Genomic DNA, 20,294 nt, shown 5'->3' with positions numbered 1-20,294 from the left:
TCATTTCACGCGAACGATATACAATTACTCCCACTAATATTCGGACGCTCTTAATAATCGCATAACTTTGCCAATATTGGACTATACTACTTGTATTTCTTTAGAACAATTGGATCGCTACATAACGTGACAAAAAAGGTTTCATTAAAATTGCATTTGATCGAAATTAAAAGGAATGTACTAAAAGTTGTATTTTGCAACTTTTTTGTGCGGACTTGTATTAAAAATTTTAAAAGTACGTTCTGTATATCTGTATCAATTACACATATTCTGAATATTTCATCTAAATCGGTCGACGTCGCAATGAGCATTATTAACAAAAATATATGATTTTTAAAAGCGTCCGAATATTAGTGGCAGTCACTGTACATATATCTGAAGAAATTTAAGTAGGACGCATCAGTTATTATTAGACAGCGGATTATTATGCAAAATAAAAATTTTCTTGCGTAACTCCTTGCACTTGTATTTATTTTGTTATGAATGCATAAAATCTAGAGTCATAGTTGACATGTCAAGCAATGAGTCAAATATTGTTGCGTTTGTAATTTCGCGAAACATTTTAGTTTCAATATTATTCGTTTATGAGAGGCGCAAGTTCGTCGAGAATTGATCGAGGGGAATAATTCTTACGCCACTGCGCTGCCAGGGTCGGAGGATTAGGCGAAGCTGACACCCGAAGAAGAATATCCGTAGGTGAATAGTCCACGGAATGAAAAGGAACAGGTTCACGGGGAAGGATTTACCGGTTATCCGGGTGTGCCGTCATTCTAATCATCGCGGTTGTTCGAAAGATCACCGTAGTCCGCTTATTTACGACCCCCGATCACGTTTTCCATTTAACTTTACTAACAGATATTATTTGTTTTCATATTCCGGATTATCCCAAACCTCGCTTACGTTTAATACCACTCTTTCTATTAACTTGTTTTACATACAAAAGAAAACAAGTAGTTAATCCCCTTAGCGGTAAATTATATTTCATGGAATGGTAATACATCTTCTGAACAAGTAAATATTTCGCTAAAATTCAATTATCATACGGTCAAACCTAGTTTTGTGCGGTCCTTTTCTATGCGAATTTTATTTTGTGCGATTTATTTATTTATTTTTTTTTTGTGCAATTTAACCCTTGTAAAGTTCTCATCACAAGAAGATGCGCGTTTTAGACTACGACGAGTAGTATTGGATTATATCCACGTTTAAAATGAGAAATTAAATTTTATTTTTAGGTGTTTCCATGTGTAATTTAATTATTTATTTGGAAAGTAAATCTTTGACATATATTCCAAGTGAGACTCTTTTTCATGTGATCCCTCTCCTTCGCGTAAAAAATTTTCTTTAATATATTGTAAAAAATTATTTGTCATTGCTATTTATGAAGTTTCTGAATATCTTTTTTTTGTGCGGTTTCTTTTATGCTAAAACAGGTTTGACTGTGTTTTGTTTCTTCAACAGAAGAGCAAAAGTGAAGCAAAATTGGCAATTATTTACTTTGCCGATATCAACGATCTTGAAATATGTTGTCAAGGTCTTCGTTCCGAGCAACTTTTCCATATACATGTTACCGCCGCGCGACCTCGGTTTTTTAAATATTCGCAAAAAATTGTTGGCTCCACTACGGCCAACTCCGCCATTTTAAACGAATCCTGGTTAGGTCTGGCTTATGTTTGTTGGGGGGAGGGGATTACAGTCCAAAACACGTGCTCGGCCAAATTAAAAAGAGCAGAATCCGCCGTGCCCGCAGTTCTTCGTGAATATTTCGGAAACTAAGGCCGAAAGAAGTTGTTGAGAATGACCTTGACAACATATGTAAAGGTCACCAAAGCCGGCGAGGAATCGGTAAAGTAAATAATTACCGTAAAAATTTGTCAAAGTGGTTTTCTTTTTGTCACTCTGGAGAATATTCATGTTATTCACACCGAGAACTAGTATCAACATTGGAGATTCATTTCGACCAGTGGTTGCTACAAGTTTTTGAAAAATACAAGCTGTTCTATGACGCGCGACAGGGCCCAGTTTTTGGAAGAGATTACGCCATTGCGATAAACACCGGCCGAGCCGATCGTCGGGCGAGGTGCTGCCACCTGAGCAGGAAAATCCGCAGGTGAATAGCGAGCGCAGGGATCGGCCCGAACCGAAGCAGGTCCGAGGTAAGAGGGTTGTCGGTTATCCTTCCCCCACCAGGCGTCACTGGCCTCGGTGGGAGGGGTTGCGGCGCATGCGCCGAGCCGGTTGGGTCCCTCGGACGATCCTGGCGGCCAGCTCGGGGGCCCAATGTCTATTCCCATCGTGAGGGAAGGCCTCGGCTCGCGCTCTCGTCGTTGAACGTCTCGTCAGTCCGCGTTTTCCCGCGTCCCTTTCGCCTCGTCGCGAGTTTTCCGTCCCCGAAAAATCATTGCGTCCGATTCTGCGCGAGTGTACCACGTGCCCATCGGGATATCACAGAGACTTCGTCCTTTCAGGATTCCAGGAACCGTCGTTTTGTGTTTTGTCATTAGTGTTGAGAAGTGTCATGGGGATCTAGGAACGCTGGTCAGGGTGAGTTTTCAAATATTCATTCGAGTTTCCCCGTGCTCGGGAAACCCGAGAAACCTTGTTAATTACATTTTACACGAACCTCGCGATAATTCACCAGAAGTTGTGATAATCATCGATCGTTTTAGATCATTAAATTGTTTTACGAACTCTTCCCGTACTTCGAACGCTCTCTCAGCGAATGCTTCCTGGCGTGGTGCTCCGAAATCTAGCATCGAATCTCGTGCAGACTTCCTGGTGCAGCATACCGGTCGCAACAAAGGGGCTACCTGAGCGATGCACTGCCCGGTGATTTGAATGCGCGATGCAGTGATAAACCCGCTAACTCCGCTTTTAGACCCGCTTTAATCGCCGGTCGGACATAAAAATGTTAAGCAGCTCGGCTTATCGGATTACCGGCGCGATTCGGACACTGTTCGTCTGCTCCATTACGGAAATTGATTAGCTCCAAAAATGCGAGACGACATATATTTCAATATACTGTATATATACTATCTTCGGTCCAGACTGAGCAGGGAAAGATGACTGTATCAGAACAGTCACTGAATTATAATGCCAGATTCTAGATTCAATTGCTATTAATTTGTAGAATAAATAGCGTTGCATATGGATCTCCTTCGATGCAGCTACTCGCTAATTGGGATGACTTCAGAGGTTAGGATAACCGAGGTTCTATTGTATTCCTTTAAACTGTGGGAACACGAGCGAAGAGTTTATTCGTTGGTAAATTAGTGAGACATTATCGTTACCGAGGGTTAAGAAATAGAGCGGGAAAAAAAAGGTTGATTAGCATGTGTGCGTTGATTCCGGGAAGAGCGTGACGTTCACGGAGGCATGAATGGATTTTAACGTCGTTCAGAAATCCGGCGAATCGTGCGGGTTAGGCGGAATCGGTTAGGGCATTTGAAATTGTGATTCGAGGCGTGTCCGAGAAGGGAAGGTTAGGACGAACGAACGAACGAACAGGCGGACGTTCCTACGTGCGGCTCCGTACAGATCGAATCTAGCTGTTAGGTTAATGCATCGAGACGGTGCGCTCGAGTGTATGTGGGTAGATGTATCCACGGAGGAATCTTAAGTATCCTTTAAGTATCCTGCGGCCTCCTGGAACAGAGGGATTGCCCTACGTGAGTTTAGATTTGAGGAAAACGCGGAGTCTTCCGAAGCAAATTATCGCACTCGAGCCCCCGTGGTTAATTACTTAAGTGCCGCCCCGAACGCTTTACCAGACTCGTGTTCCGACTTCGTTTCGGAATTTTCTGAGGATAAAGGAAAAATAAAGGAAATGGTAATTGAAATGGTTCTCAACTATCCCGGCGCACCTTCTCTCGGATAGTATCCGATATTAACACTAGGTTTACATTAAAAGTGAGTATTTTACATTAATTTATAAAAATAAGAAGAATGTGTCTGTCCAAGTTTTCAGCCATTCTTTAAATAATATATACCTAAGGAAATAAGTTTGTTGAGCGCTGATTCCACGTAGATGGATCTTCGCAATCTCAATAATCGTAAATGAAAAATACTAGAACCCGTCATTTTGACCTAGTGTCAATTGCCCGCCAATTAACGGAGGATATCTTATCGCTTCTTGTGATCGCAGTTAATCCGCGTCCAGGTTCATACGTCATTGCGTAACGCGATAAAACGCGTAATCGCCGATTGGTAAATCATTCGATAAACCACGGTACTCGATCTTGACGGGAACAATGGCATTCGGTTGCAAATGAATTACCTTGCCCCGTTCGATCCGACAAACGCTAACTGTCCGACTTCGATACTGTTATTGTTTCCGGGGATTTACACGAATTTTCGTTGTTGTCCCGAGTATAGTTCGTTTTTTCGCCTATGCGATGAAACCCCATCTGGTTTCCTGTCCGAGATGATGCATCGTCATCCGAGCCGAATTTCGACGGTCTCTCGGTCGCTCGAGGTCCGCCAACCGGCTGAATCGTTTCCATGTGTTTTGCATATGAGATTGAAAGTGTGTACGTGACGAGCACGTTCGGACAGAGAGGGCGACGGTGTGTGGGTGCGCGCGCGCGCGCTGTGTTTGCGTATGGGTAGCCATGAAATGCAGTCGAACCGGCTGGTAGGATGCATGTGGCCGCGGCCCGGCCCGGCCCGACCCGAACCCGTGCCTCGTTGGCCCGGTCCAGCAGCCCCGGAGACACACCGTGCTCGCCGATTTTTTTTTTCTCTTTCTTTTTCTTTTTCTTTTTTTTTTTTCTACTCTCAAAAGTCCGCTCTTGTTGCGCCGATTGTAAACCCCCGCGGAACGTAAATAAAAGTCCCCCGCGGCTCGCCTTGATCCGCGCCGGACGGGCCTCGAATTCCGTCGGTGTATTTACCCGCGTGTCTGCCGGGGAAAAAGGGCTTCGTCGAATTCGTTAGGACTGGGGAAGTACCGCTGACAAATTGATAGAGGCCGAGGCTCGACGTGTGGCTTTCTTTCACTTCGGGGAAAACGACGCCTCGACTTTGGTTCGCCGGAAAACGGTAACAAGCTAAGTGCCACGCCGGTCCGTAGGGACCGGCGTTGGATTTTTCCTCCGGGCCCAGCCCGTCCTCAAGGACCGACCACAGATTTTACTAATAATTATTGCTATACACGCGGCCAAAAAAAATAAATTCACAATCTCAACAGTCGTAAATTGAACAATTTAGAATACGGCAAAATGACCGGTTCCGCAAAACCAGTGTTAACCTCTTATATAATTTTCTTTAGGCACGAGTATTTTGATTAAGCTTGAACAACAATTTTCACTACAAGCTATCGAATAAACCAAATTCAATTGAGATCCTCGAGGCGTGAGAATGTTACAAAAATGATTGTTACGTTTAACTTTGTCTTTTCCAGTCTTGTGTTATTAAATATGTTGTTTTGGTTTCGCAAGACTGTTATTACTTGTTACATTGGCGTGGCACTCAACGTGCTAAACCGAAGACGAACAACAACAACGCCTGGTTTCGACAATTTTTTCCGGATCCCGCTTTTTGCGGAGACGCCACCGTAAAGAATTCAGCTGCAGAGGATTCTGCGGTGGCGCGGCCCTTTGCCTACAGTAGGGCAAAAATAAAGTTCGATTTCGTCCCCGGAAAATATACCGATATTCTTGAAAAGAATGTTTCATTTCTTTAAATCTTGTGGAAATTTCGATTTTTGATCAAGTGGATGTGACGTCCACTGTGCGTCGTTTGGTCGTAACAACAGGGAACAGGCGAAACGGCCGAGAACCGACGAAAAAGAATTCTCCTGCGAAGAAAGGCTCGTAAAACTGGTGGTATATACAGTGGTCGTGTCGTGAGCAAGATCCACGAGTCCCCGGCGCGCTGATGCTGCCCCGAACAATGGGGCCTGACGTCACGAGACTGCACCTGCGACCGCTTCGCCCTGCACTCTCGCGTGCGCACCGAACTACCACCCCGCGGCGTGGTTTTCCTCGGCTGCGCGGCCCGGGCACCGTTCGTCTCAAAACATTCAAGAAAATGCATTCAAGAAAGTGCGCGCGCTGTTTTGCTATGACCTGCTTCGCGCTTTGTTTGTTTATTTATCCGCGGGAGTAATACGAACCCGTTTCTCCTACGTGGTTCAAAGGGTTGTTCTGGTTTCGCGCTTTCGAACAATCAACTTCTGTTTCTTCTCACGTGTGCGCAGAAGCATTTGTACGAATTCGAAAAATTACAAATTTTCTTTGCTGGCTCGAATTAAAAAGTGCCATTTTTATTTTCTCCTGTAATTTCTAGCAATTTTTCCAAAATCTGTCCTGCGCGTTGGTGTGCGCTGCGTGGAAAAAGGATTTGCTCCAATTCGAAAAATTACAAGTTTTCTTTGCAGGCTCAAATTAAAAAGTGCCATTTTTATTTTCTCCTGTCATTTCTAGCAATTTTTACAAAATCTCTTTTAAGCGTTGTTTAGTAAACCAAGGCTTCTAATTGCTAAGAGAGAGTCAGGTCGTTTGATCAACACATACTCGAAAAATTTTGTATTCTATTGCGTGTGGATATCCGATAAGTCCAGGAAGAATTAACAGAATCTCTTAGTAAAATTGTACATTGTTTTGATATTAACACTAAACCTACCACGATCAAAATGACCGGTTTTATATTTTACGATTATTGAAACTATAAAAATTCATGTATGGAAAACAGTCGAATAAATTTCCTTGTCCAAGAATTTGTTACATTGAAAATTACGGACAATTTTAATAAATTTAGGATTGCCATTTTTATAAGGCAATATTTACCACATGCTGTTAATGCTTGGTAGGTTTAGTATTGCTTTATACAAATTTTGTAATGTAACAAATATTTTGTAATATTTTTTGTGATTTCTTTGAAATTAAAACAATTCCTAGTGGTGCTCCAGAGTTACCACTCGAGTGCAAAGGGTTAAATTTGTTTGTATTTAATAAATTACTAAACATTTCAGTAGTGTACGAGTAAATTGCACCATTTTCGTACGTATAACATGAAAACAAATATATAGAAGGGAAATATTCTAGGAAGAAATGTTTCCTTTGGCAGTGAAAATATTTTCGAGATAAAACAGTTCTGTTGTAAAGAAACTTATTAAAGGATTATTTTACTTTGATCATTTTCTCCAGAGCTCTTTCGGAACCCGTTTTCCTATTAAAACGTAAAAGTGCACAGGGAATAAACGTTGATGAATCTCCGTCGACGATGAAGGGACATTTGATACTGTCGTAATTCCGAGTTTACAGCAGCGAATTAACTGGAAACTCTAATCTGCAGAAATGGTCGACCGTGTTACTATCGTTCGGTTATGTAAAATCTCGGTCGATGGCTGTTGCATCGAACTCGCCGCTGCCTTCTGACACGCGTCGCGTCGTTCGTGGAAAAAGCGATCGGTGCGTCTCTTGCGTAATCGCTCGCGCTCCGTAATCAATTATAAAAGGCACCCTTATTAGCATCGAACAGGTTGAATGTCGAAAGTGCGAACATCGAAATGCGTTACGGCGGGCTCCCGACCGCCGCGCCGCGCCGCGCGCGATCAATGTTGCTGTTATTATTACGAAACGTTGCGTGAAAATGTTTTACAGAAACTCCGAACGCGATTACCATCTCGCAAATTAACGAGCATCTCCTGCAACACGAATTCGCAGAGGTATGAAAAGCACCGATAGCGATCCAATCTGATTAGGTCGCTAAAAGTTTTCCACGTTTACAATTCGAGGGAGTAAATATATTCGAATGCCTCGGTTGAAAATACCGTTGCTCGAATGATAGAAATATCGCGCGATTTCTCAACGGTTTAATATTCGAATTTATTCCTTTGCAAAAAACATTGCAATGTTCTGAGGGTTACTTTCGAATATTTTCCGAGTAGAATTCGGCATGCTGACTGATATTTTTATAATATGTTTGCACGTTACGGCTTTCCTCGTCGTTAACGCTTCGCGATAAACATGTTCGCGCAACGACAGGCTGTTTAGCATCTAATCGCAACGCTTCCAGGTAATTTGTTTATAATATTTCCATTCGAAATCGTCGCGTTGAATCGTCTTGAACGGCGCGACTCCGATACTCTCTCGCGAGATCTTTTCTCCGGCAGTGTCGTCGCGGAACCAAGTTTTTGGGCCCGATCATTCCAGGTAGACTTTCACCATTTAAAATTCGTCTGGTTCGCATAACCGAGTCATCGTACGGCCAGCTCTCCAGACCGGATCGAGAAGGAGGCCTCGCTAAATACCTTATTACTTTTGAATTAACATATCGGTACCAAGGTAACAGGACTTCTCGCGCGGTCGCGGATTCCTCGGGGTACATTTAGGTCAGAACGAGGTCGTTTACATTTTTGCGCTGGGCGCTCACTGGGTGAACGAGGCTTCCACAACGTATTAGGTCGTTGCACGTGAAATGTCCGACTCACAAAACTTACTTCGAGCGAGCATTGTCTCTGAATAAACCTTATTAATTGAGGGAAGCGTCACTGCAATCGTCGTACAGCATTCTCTCCGCAACTGTCGCAGAGCTCTCTACCGTAACCGTCGCAAATCTCCTGAACTTTGGAAATATAATCGCCTGTGATCTGTTGAAATTTAATTTTTGTTGTAAAATTATAAAATCAGCATAAAACTCCGCATCGGACATTTCCGGCTGCAGCTTGTCTAGAGGAGATAATCGAGTGTCCTCTTTCAGGTGACACACTCGGTATAGAGGATATTAAAATTCGTCATAAATTGGAAATTTCACCGACTCGAAGCGTGCTGAAAAATGCAATGATATGCCTGCCGTAAAATTGACGTTAAATGACCATGTACACACAGGTTTCATCAGCAACTTTCGCTTCTTCGTTTCCCCGAGCGACGACTGATCAATATTTACATTCGGAGGGAGGGACATTGGAACGTCGAGGATCTTTTCGAACCGGAAGTCGCGAACCATTAACACGGCCGTGTTTCCCTGTGCTCGCGGCGATGCGTACGGCTTAATCAATCTTTTCATACTAACGGTAACTTCAAGGACGCTTCCCTCTATTCTTCTCCGCAACGGTGCATTAAATCGCGCGAACCGGTAGCGCGCGGGGAACTGCAACACCGTTTAAAATATTTTCGTAAGCGTCGGCATCGCGGCCACGAGTGTACAAGCACTGTTTCCGGACGCCGAAGAGAAAACTCCAGAAACCCGTCGGTTCGCGGAAAAATTGAAAGGAACGGTAACAATTGGCTACCGAGAACCAAAAACGGCAGTCGCCGCTGAAAAGTTCTCCTCTCGGCTCGAAAGTCACCGAGAGAGCACGTTGATAGAAACTCGAAGGAAAGCTGCTAAGTGAGTAATCAAGAAGGAGGAGAATTTCTTCTGATACGCCACGAGACGCAACAGGTTTTTGTCCTCCGTAGAAATTCCAGCTCACCAGGTGAATCCTGATCGATCTTGTAATATTCGAGGAGGATCTTTTAATCGCTGATGCGCGTTTCGACACTTTTAACGCTGGAACTACCGAGTAATAAATACAACTGATGAGTATTGCTTTGTAATAATGACAAGACTACGACTATTCAAACCTAATACCAGTTTTATTCTGTGCTTCTTCAATGAGAAAGTTCATTCAGAAAATTCTCGTGAATATATTTTTATAATTTCAGTAATTGTGAAAGAAAAAATTAGGAACCAGTCATTTTGACTGGTTCGGTAGTTCTAGTGTTAAAACGACACTTTTAAATGGACAGTAACTTTTGAAAATTTTTCGAAGAATCTAGAATCGCTAGTTCACCGCATGGCGTGAGAAAGAAATTCGGAAAAAATTGCGACTGGTTGGAACTGCGGAGAAAAACTTTTTTAACATTGGGCCCTACGACTCTGATCTTTTTCAGAACTTAGAACAATCAGTTTACTGCATGGCGTGAAATTCTAACAAAATTCTAACAAAACTCTGCTAATTACACGCATTGGCTCTACTATTTGTAGAACTTGATTAATCCGTGATTCAGGACGATCGAGTATCGAAGTTTGTCCTGGCTAAGTGCATCGGTTGAGTAGAATGAGCATAATCGCTGCAGTAACTCTCGAGCGAATTACGTTAATCGGTGTTGTTCGGTCTTCAGTTTGCTCTCTTGTTTAACGTAAACACACCGTCGACCAGCTGAGAATGTCTCGTTGATTGTCCGAGTAATCATCGCTGAGGGAATTAGTCGAGTTAAGCGAACCGCTCTGCTGGACGGCCGATGATAATGGCCTTGATGGTGTCATGGAAACATCATTAGAACGATGTCCAACTTTCCTCGCGATATGTCCGGCTGCTGTTTGATTAATTGCGGGCTTCTCCTGTGGATCACCCTACTGGCATCGATTTCACAATGACAACACGCTTTTCATCGAAATAGAAAACGGTGAAAATTTTCCTAGGAATTTTAACCCTTAATGCTCCGACTTTTAATTATGAATATACCGGCAACTCCAACTTATTCTCATCATACTTCGACTTGCAAGTTTTTAAGTTTCGGATTTTAAATGCTACGATGACGTGTAAAGAATAATATTGAAGTCATTGAAAACAGTCTTTATTCATCTCAGAAGTAATATAATTTTGATTACAATATTTGTATTAATCGGTCGCACATCGGTGGTGTCTGAGAGGCACACTTGGAGCGTTAAGGGTTAAAAACGAGTATGCACCATGGTCGAAATTGTAAAATCGAATTTAAAATTCATACAGACGAACATATATTCGCTTGTGAAAAAGTGGCTTCGGGAATTCGAATACGAAAGGGAACAGGTTCCCCGGGGCTTTCGGGCAAGGCGAAATAAACGAATCGAGCGCGTTAATTAAATCTATAGTTTTCGTCATAGAATCGCCGCTGTTACGTAGACGGGAACCGTCCTTGACGATGCGGCGGCTAGGATTCCTTTAAAGGTTGAGCGAAGCTTTCTCCGAGCATAAGTCATTCTGAATTCCTGGCAGCCGAGTGGGGAACTCGAGGGACTGCCGAGACGAGTCGAAAGTGCGCGAATACCTCGATTTCCTTGTACGTGTGCGGTAATTAGCCGAGGATTTTCCAATCGCCGGCGAACGGGTCTTGCATTAATATTAGCGCGAAAAGTCCCCGCCCATTTGCTGTCGCCGGCTCGGAAAAAATCATTTTCAGCCGAAGACGATCGAGGACAAAAATCCTATTTCCAGCCGCGACGACGGAGGCGTACACATTTTAACAAATTATTGCATTTTGCGTGCTTACGAGCTAATTAATACAAAGAAAAATATTTCAGTTTTAATCGCCCCGAGGTTTTGGAATTTTTAAAAATCCCCAATTCTCAAATTCTGAAGGCACTTGTTTTTTGATACTAATCGAGCACCGTGGCGGCGGGACGCGTAACAGTAATCGCCCGCATGTTCTTGTTTGGTGAACTGGTCGCGCATCGATGTCACGAGTTCAACAAACGTGAACACCCAGTTGCTCGGCTGCCATGACCGAGTGTCATCTTACTTGATTCACGTGTGAATATGTAACAGATCGCCTCCTACGTCCGCGATGATTTTTACGGGGACATTTATGTACACCGTTGGAGCGAGAACTGTCAGGAAGATTAATGAACATAATGCGATCCGTTAGGATGTCCTAGAAGATATCGCGGATTTCGGAATATTAATTTATCACGCGATAGAAACATAACTGAATCGTCGAGGTGCATTGCATCCTAAGTTGCCGTTCTGTTTTTCTGTCGCACGGGAAACGGAAAAGTAAAACAGTTATTAAAGCCGTGCAATATTCTGTACGATACATTATTATCAACCGGAATGTCACCTTTACAACCACTATTTACAACGTTAGCTTAAACGTTACCTTTCATGCTATTAGGCGTGCTAATTAGTAGTCTACGAAAATATAAATTCGAAATCTTTTCTAATCTTTATTCCTGTAAAATATCTTGTCGGTTGCTGAAGATCCGCGAAAGTATACCGTTGCCTACATTTGTAACATTTAACAAATGTGATATGCATGTATGCTAAAGCGATGTACGAAGGATACGTGTATCTATAGCACAGTGAAAGTCTGAAGATCATATCAAGAAAAAAAAGAAATAAGGAAACATTTCAAGCATGTCCATTATGTATAAAACACAGGGAATTGCAAAAATATTTGAATATTCCGCGAATCACCGCCCCAGACGATTCGATTAAATGTTAATGCAATATATCGAAATAAAAACGAAGAGTTCGTGCATTCAAATACTTTCGCGATGCCTCGATAATTTCGTGTACGACATGTTTCGTAGATATCGAGCATGACGGTGAACTGTTAGGTTGCCAACTGAATCCGCGAGCCATGTTTGTGATTTTTGTTGATCGATAACATCGTTCGAAAGTTCGTAGGTTTGTTAACTGTTGCGGAAAAAGATTCTGTTCTGATAGTAGTTTTGGGAGTGACTTTCGCTCGAACGGTGATCAATAAAGTGCTGAGGAGTTTTATGGAGGATAAAAACAATTTGATTCCGTTTTCGATCCGCCCAATGGCGATAAAATGTCGACAGTTACGGTGGAGATCTCTGCGACAGGAGAGAGTACTGTCTGACGATTACAAGGGTGCTTACTTTAACACTTTGACTGCCAAACTAGAAACCTCAAATATTCCATAAAATCAATGTAAGTTGTTTAATGAAATAAAAATTGCAAGAAATTAAATGTATGATATCGAGTAGTCCCCCAACTTTCTTGAATTTGACAGATCCTAATCAAATTAGGGGCAATGAATATATTAACGTAAAAATTCATTTTAAAACCTGGACAAATAACTCCGTCACCCACATATGGGTGACATGGCAGTCAACGTGTTAACACTAGGTTTAGGGAGTACTAAAAGTGAGTATTTTACATTACTTTATAAAAATAAGAAGAATGTGTCTGTCCAAGTTTTCAGCCATTTTTTAAGTAATATATACCTAAGGAAATAAGTTTGTTGAGTAATTCCACCTGGATGGATCTTCACAATCTCAATAATCGTAAATTAAAAATATTAGAACCCGTCATTTTGACGGGTCCCGTAAACCTAGGTTTTATTTAGAGATAATGTTTGTTTAAGGTCAAAGACAATTTGAATTTAGGGGAATATTCAAAGTAAAATTAAATTTTAAAAGAATTATTATGGAGAAAATAAATATAGAGGAATTTTTACAATGATTAAGAATTTTTATTTGCATTTAGAGGAATATGTCTAGATTCGAAGACATTTGATATGCGACGACCTAATGCAAGAGGGTTGGCATAGCTTGGAGAAAGAAACCTGTGTGCATCGGACGAGTTTTACGGGGGCGAGGCGTGGTGGAGATTTTCGCGAACCGAGGTGTCCGCTTTTCTTCGATGTTGCATATGGACACGCGATCCGTTGGAACGCGAGAACAGGAACAGAAATACGCGCGCGGGGCCAGGCCGGTGTCAATAGCGATCGGGTTAGCCCAGTATGGGCCGATCAGCATGGCGGATTTCTAAGTGACCGGCGAGCCTGTGTACATACTTACTTACTTACACGCGGCGGCTGTTGCGCGTTTAAGCATATGGCCAGAGCTGAACCGGGCGACACTTTCACTTGCCGCTGCCAATGTCCGATCGGTATGCAGTCCGGCAACCGAGCTGGCGTTACAGTTTCGTTCCACTGGACAGGGAATCCAGTCTCTCTCTCCCCACTGACAATCGGATCTCTACGACACCGAACAATGGAGGTCTTGCGCGCACCGATCCAGAGGTAAGAGATCTCGCGTCGCTCCGAGATCGATTCGAAAAGAAGCTGCGCACACTTTCCACTAGAAAAACACCCTTGGATATTTCACACCATTGCCGGAATTAATTACTGTAGAACAAGGCTTTTCAAAGTTTTACCTAGGGTCAAATTGCAGATTCCAAAATATTTGGTGGACCAAAAGTGCCTTAAGTCTATTATATGGATCTCTGAGATTCACTGATCCAGTCCCCAGAAAATAATGTAAGGAAACTTTGTCACCAAATATTTCTCGTTTTGTAACCAAAAATGAGTGAACAAAATGTAGAAGAGTTTTTCCTCAAAGAGTTTAAATATTTGCATAGTTTCCCGGTCTGTGCAATTTTCCATGAAAATCGGCAGTCCAGCTATGAATATTGATTTTTAAGTGGTGCTCAAGTTCGTAAAACCGGAGAGAATGATTGGCAGCCGAGAATGCTGTTTTTTCGACTGTCGGCTAATTCAAAATCGTGATGTTGGGTCTACGATTTTTCCGTAGGAGCAGGCTTCGAGAGCATTGCTTTCCAGTAATTTGCCTTGTCAGTTGGCAACGAGATAAACAAGATTTAATGAGTTCCATAGAAGTTTGGTCTTGTTCGAGCGAACCAGGCAGCACTGGGCATGCAAGTGAAATGATTTCCCTGGCAGGAAAAGTTGCAGTAGTGGCTCTAATGGATTGTAAATTGCTGTGTTCGTTTTATCTACTTTTCGATCGTTCCTGCCATTTGCGAGACAAAACTGGTCGTTTCGTGGCTTTAACGAGGACCCTCCTATTAGCTTTATGAAATATCGCCGCTGGTTTCGAATATGAATTGTCATTCAAACCTCCCGCCGTTTAATTAAAAACCTGTTGGAATGGATACCATTAAAATGACATTATTTCCGGTAGAATTGACTGATCTCACTCGGCACAACTTTGTGTTATGCATGTTTTATCGTTCCGTAATCCCTGCCGTACAAATTAGTTCTCCGAACGTTAATTTGTGCCACTGTATTCGAAAGTATTAAAAGACTTTCACAAATAATAAATAACGATTCGCTTCTTTTTCTTTTTAGATTCTCATCTGGGTATTTAGAGAGTTTCGGTGGGCATAGCTTCACTCGAATGACAGTGATTGAAAGTATCGAGAGCATGAAGGCTCGCATCTCAAAAGTTCATTGTAGTTTCAATATTCTGTTAAGTACAATTATCTTGTAAAATATGAGAGAAATATTGAAACAGAAAAATTATATATTCCCTTGTAAAATATGAGAGAAATATTTTCACAGAAAAATCCTCCTGTAAAATATGAGAGAAATATTATAAGAGAAAAATTATATATTCTCTTGTAAAATATGAGAGAAATATTGAAACAGAAAAATTATATACTCTCTTATAAAATATGAGAGAAATATTTTCACAGAAAAATTCTCCTGTAAAATATGAGAGAAATATTATAAGAGAAAAATTATATATTCAATGGTAAAATATGAGGGAAATAATCAAACAGAAAAATTGTATATTCTCTCGTAAAATTGAGAGAAATATTTTCACAGAAAAATCCTGCTCGCAGAAAAATCCTACTCGCAGAAAAATTGAGTGACATGTTAATTTCCTTTGTGTGACATGAAAAATCGGCGACATTCGCGGACGTGACTCCGGTAATCAACGTGCAGAAATAATTTCGAAAAGAAACAGACAAATCGTTGTTGCATTGTGTAACAAATTGCGAACCGAGAATATTATCGATGAAAGCGGTTCGGTTTCGACCAAGGAACGGAGTTATGACAGTCGCAGAGTTTAGAAACCGCTCTAAGGAGACTCGAGAGTTGCGCGGGTCGCTTTCAGTTTCCGCTTGAAGCCATTTCGCAATTTTGAAGGCCGTTCGTGAGCGTGCACAGCCTCGTGTGGGCGTACACCGCTTGCATATTTTGTAAATCGTTCCGCGAAGTTGCGTAGATGACTTGCGCATAAGTAGTCTATATTTAGAACAATCAATTTTTGCAAATTAAATTCCGCCCTCAAACCGTCGAACCACTGTTGACATATCTTTTTCATTCTTAACTCGCTACATACGTCGATTGAACGTCCGACAACGTGTGCTACACGGGCTATTGTCGGCGTCTCCATTATTCATTGAACTTACGCGCAGAAGATAATTGATGCGCCAATTAATTACCGCGGATGATTACTAATTAGAGAACACGCCCGCGGAAGATGGCTGCGGTGCAAACAACGAGAAGTTCCCGCGCTCAATTTGTCGGACGAATATGCACGCGACCTTTCTTCTAACAACATTTAGCAATTCTTTGGTTTTTTAGTTGTCAATATTCGCGCGTGTTCTAATAATCCGATTACGATTTGGAATTGGTCAATTTCTTTTATGAATGAAGCGTAGCGACCGCTTCACGGCCACTTTCACCTTCTTTGACGAAACGCTATATTTTTCTACACTGAAAGTCGACGACGGCCGATTCAAGGTCGCTCTCGGAAAAAAAGTATTCAAGCAGCCATACTTCTTCTGACCTGCGCGAAGAAAAATGACGGAACACCGTTACGCATAAATCTTGTGCTAAGGCGAGAATGGCTGATACAATTTTCTCAATACGTTTACCAGGTTGAAAATAACATAACAATATTTTTAAATTCTTCTAACAGTTTCACTGTTTCAAATTACACCCATTTATTTTTATCACGAGCAGAAGAATATTTTACACGGGAAAATATGAAAATTTTGGAATGGTTGTTGTTACAAGGAAATGTATGCCAGTTGCATTTACTGCTTGGTGGTTCTAGTGTTAATGTTACACATTCTTCAATAAAATTGTTTCTTCACGTAATAAATGCACTGAAACATATCGAAATAATTGTTTATTCTTATTACGCAGTATAAAGGTCACAAATATACTACTTGACTAAATATACTACTTGAAAAGCTAAATACCTTTTATCTGTATAATGTGTTATCTTTTTGTCGCGGAGTGAAGTAACGATCGTCTTTAACACGTTGATTGCCATGTCACCCATATGTGAGAGATATATTAATATATTCACTGAACCAAATTTGATTAGGATCTGTAAAATCCAAGAAAGTTGGAGGACTACTCGATGTCATACATTAAATTTTTTCAATTTTTATTTCATTAAATAACTTGCTTTGATTTTATAGAATTTTTGAGGTTTCTAGCTTGGCAGTCAAAGTGTTCAAAATACCCGGTGCCGTCTTCGAAACCGATGGAGGGGGACAGGTCAGTTCCGAGGGCCGTAAATTCTCTGCCTTACACCAGGATCCTAAAAATCCATGGCTATTTTCGGACCGGCCCGACATCAGGTATCTTCGGTTTCGTCATCCCCATGTGTTCACCATTCGTGGTTGTTTCCGGGAAAACTCCACGTCATAGACGACCTGGGTCAACCGGAGCCGCCGGATTAACACTTGTTCCCCCACTCCGCCTTCCCCTTTTACGACGCTATTCCCCCAAATAATAAAGACCGATTGCACATCCGGTCTGCGCGTCACTGTATCCCCATAAGAGATAAGGTTATATAAAGTTAGGACGTGTGTTATACCATGTAACTTTTTCCATCTATAATTATTTCCTACTTTTACTTGAAAAAACAGCAGTAATTGGGAGACTCGTCGTATCTTGACAGAATGTCAGAACGGTGCTCACAGCGATCAGTTTGAACAAAGACATGCGCAATACGTATCTAATTCAAAATGAGTTTTAAAAGGAATACGATAAAACATAACTTCTATCGTATTTCTTTTACAAATATTATAGAAAAAGTCAATAAGTTACGTGGCGATACAGTAACGTAGTATACAAGAAATACTAAACGTCAACAATTTTCATTCGACCGCGCGTGGTAGGTTCAATGTTAAAGTCAACGATACGGAATTGGACAACCTAATCGATTCACGTTCCTCGAGGTGTACCGCAAGCCGAACTCGAGCGACATTTGCGCTACGGTTCCTGGTACGTGTATTGCTCCGGAGCCGGTCGTTCGCTCTGTTTTTCTTTGTACGCGCATCGGCGGTCGGTCTGCGGAGGAAAACCGGTGGTACTGCCTCAAAAACGTCGTTTCACGGTCGAGGTAACACGAGACAAATCGGCAATTCCTAATCGGGGAGTTATCTTTCTTGCGGCAAGCCATCGGGCGATGATTGCACGCGAGCACCGTTCGTCACCGCTACATTTATCGTTTCCCCGTCGCGCTTCCGCGTTCGTTGCATCTACTCGCCGCGGCATTCCTCCCCGTGCACCAGGACCAGATTCACAGACGAAAATATATCCTCGAACCGAACGGGATCAATCGATCGTTATTTATCATTCGGCCGGTCCGAAAAATATCGCTTCGCATTCGTCATATCGTTGCGCGTTTCTGATTCTTGCACGCCGGATGAATGGAGTTGCTTGGGGAACGGTGACGGGATATCGTAGATCACCGCGGAACGAGTTTTACGCGGCGATTCGAAACATTTTTCACCCTGCCCGCCAGATAATAAATCGACGTTTTCGAGCGCACAACATTTTCCTGCGGAGCTGCAACGTGCGCCACGGCCGGAGAAAAAAAGTCTCCAGACACCGCTTCGAGTGAAGTGACTCGTTTAAAAGGGCACCAACCGATTTCAGTTCTCTCGAGAACTTATTATTACGTGGTCACAAATCTTTGAGAAAAGATTGCCAGAAATTACGAGGACTATTTTTATCTAAGCCTCAATTTGCTATGCATTTGCTGGGAAAATTTGTCGACAAGTTCTGACCCGCCTGTTGACAGGCGCAATTCCATGCCAAATCCATGCCAAACCTTGCCGTCGTGAAGAGGGCAGGTCGGTCGCACTAGGAGCGGACCTAACCTTGCTCTAAGAGTAAATATCGGGAAAAATCAGAGTAAACCTTGTTGTAGGAAACGGAATTAACACGTTGGCTGCCACGTCACCCAAATGTGGGTGACGGAATTATTTGTCCAGGTTTTAAAATGCATTTTTACGTGAATATATTGATTCTACCAAATTTGGTTAGGATCTGTAAAATGCAAGAAGGTTGGGTGACTACTCGATATCATACATTTGATTTCTCAATTTTGATTCCATTAAATAACGTACTTTGATTATATGGAATTTTTGAGGTTTCTAGTTTGGCAGTCAAAGTGTTAAATGATTGAAAATGCATGAAACTTAGAATTATATAATTCAGACGTTCAGATAAAATTCTCTGTAGTATTCGTTACAAGCACGGATTCTTAACAATCTTAACTTATAGCTAACGACAGGATGTCAGACGATCAGATAAGAGCTAGGTTAACTTCAATCCAGACCAGAATCTGTCGGTGTATCGAGAATTAATTAATTCTTAACTAATTGGAGCGGTATTCCACGCGTTCGGTATGCGAAGCTTTATTTTTCGTTGCATTCCCCTTCGGTAACAAATAAATTTAATTGAACGAAGTACAAGCAACTTTATCGCGCTATTAATAAAATTCCGGTTGCAACATACAAAAATCCGATTCGGTCTCAACTTCGAAGTAGACGTGCTCAGTGGGTGGTACTCGACCGGGTAAACTAATGAGCCGAAAACACGCGTCTCGATAAATTCTTCCTGGATTAACGGTATCAGCGAATGGCCCAAAAATGGTCGGAATGGTACGAAATTCGATCGATAAGGACAGCCTGGTTAATGACGTTTCAATTACACCGCGGTGTAATCTGGCTTACGAAACAGGTAATAGGAGTTCGGTAAACCAATAGTCAATAGACGACCGATTGTGTGTGTGTACAAAACCCGCGCGGCGTTCTCCTTTCAGCACTTCCGTTCCACGCCGCGATTCCGGACGGCGCTCGACGAAACGAACGGCCGGTGATTTACCGCTAAACTGTCGACGATACAAGTTCGTTGACGTATGCAACGAAGAACGGATCGTTACTCGCCGCCACCGAGTCAATACGAACGAACGCGCCGCTATTTTTAATTAGCCCGTTCGTTCGCGCCGCAGCTGCATCGTTTCCTGGTCGAATATCGGCTCGCATCGTTCCCGTTGCCATGCCGGGCCTAATGAATCGAACGATCGGCGAACGGAGGAAATTGGAAACGTGGAACCGTAACGGACAAAATTGGCCTGAATAGACGTACAATTATACTGAGTTGTTCGAGAAGTTCGTGCCGATTTTTGAGGGGAACTCAAACGCAGTACACTGAAATTTCGATATACATCTATTGAATTATTATAAGTGCCATTTTGTTCCATAATCTTTCTCCATCTTTCACGCAACCTACGTTTTTCGGCGAAAAACTTTTAAATATGATTTTTCATATTGACCAAATAGTTAAAGTTTTTGTCATTATGGGAATTTTGTATTGACCTAAAGAGGTAAAAATCTGAGGGTGTAATGACTGGTTAATAAATGCCAAATGCCTATAATTCACTCTGTTTCCTTCCATGTTTAAGAGCGTATAAAGCTAACAAAAATTAATGTATCCTAATCAAACTTTTTTCTAAACATGCCTGCAAGATCACCTTTTTCGGCTATGTACACATACCATTTGTTTTCAATGATTCTG

The 20,294-nt window shown here is 42.0% G+C and overlaps 1 protein-coding gene across 2 annotated transcripts in view; it reads left to right on the top strand.

The window, feature by feature from the left end:
• The first annotated feature begins 2,192 nt into the window (after positions 1 to 2,192).
• Positions 2,193 to 20,294, top strand: part of LOC143354524 (uncharacterized) — a 53,359-nt gene continuing 35,257 nt past the window's right edge. Inside the window, exon 1 of one of the 2 annotated variants that reach the window (XM_076788688.1) lies at positions 2,193 to 2,541. The gene's annotated coding sequence lies outside the window, so the exon portion shown is untranslated. The remainder of the gene's footprint in view (positions 2,542 to 20,294) is intronic. The other variant, XM_076788689.1, reaches the window with a different exon arrangement.

The sequence above is a fragment of the Halictus rubicundus genome, chromosome 5, assembly GCF_050948215.1.
Source record: "Halictus rubicundus isolate RS-2024b chromosome 5, iyHalRubi1_principal, whole genome shotgun sequence".
Classification (NCBI taxonomy): Eukaryota; Metazoa; Arthropoda; class Insecta; order Hymenoptera; family Halictidae; genus Halictus; species Halictus rubicundus.
This window is presented reverse-complemented; position numbering and strand designations above follow the sequence as displayed.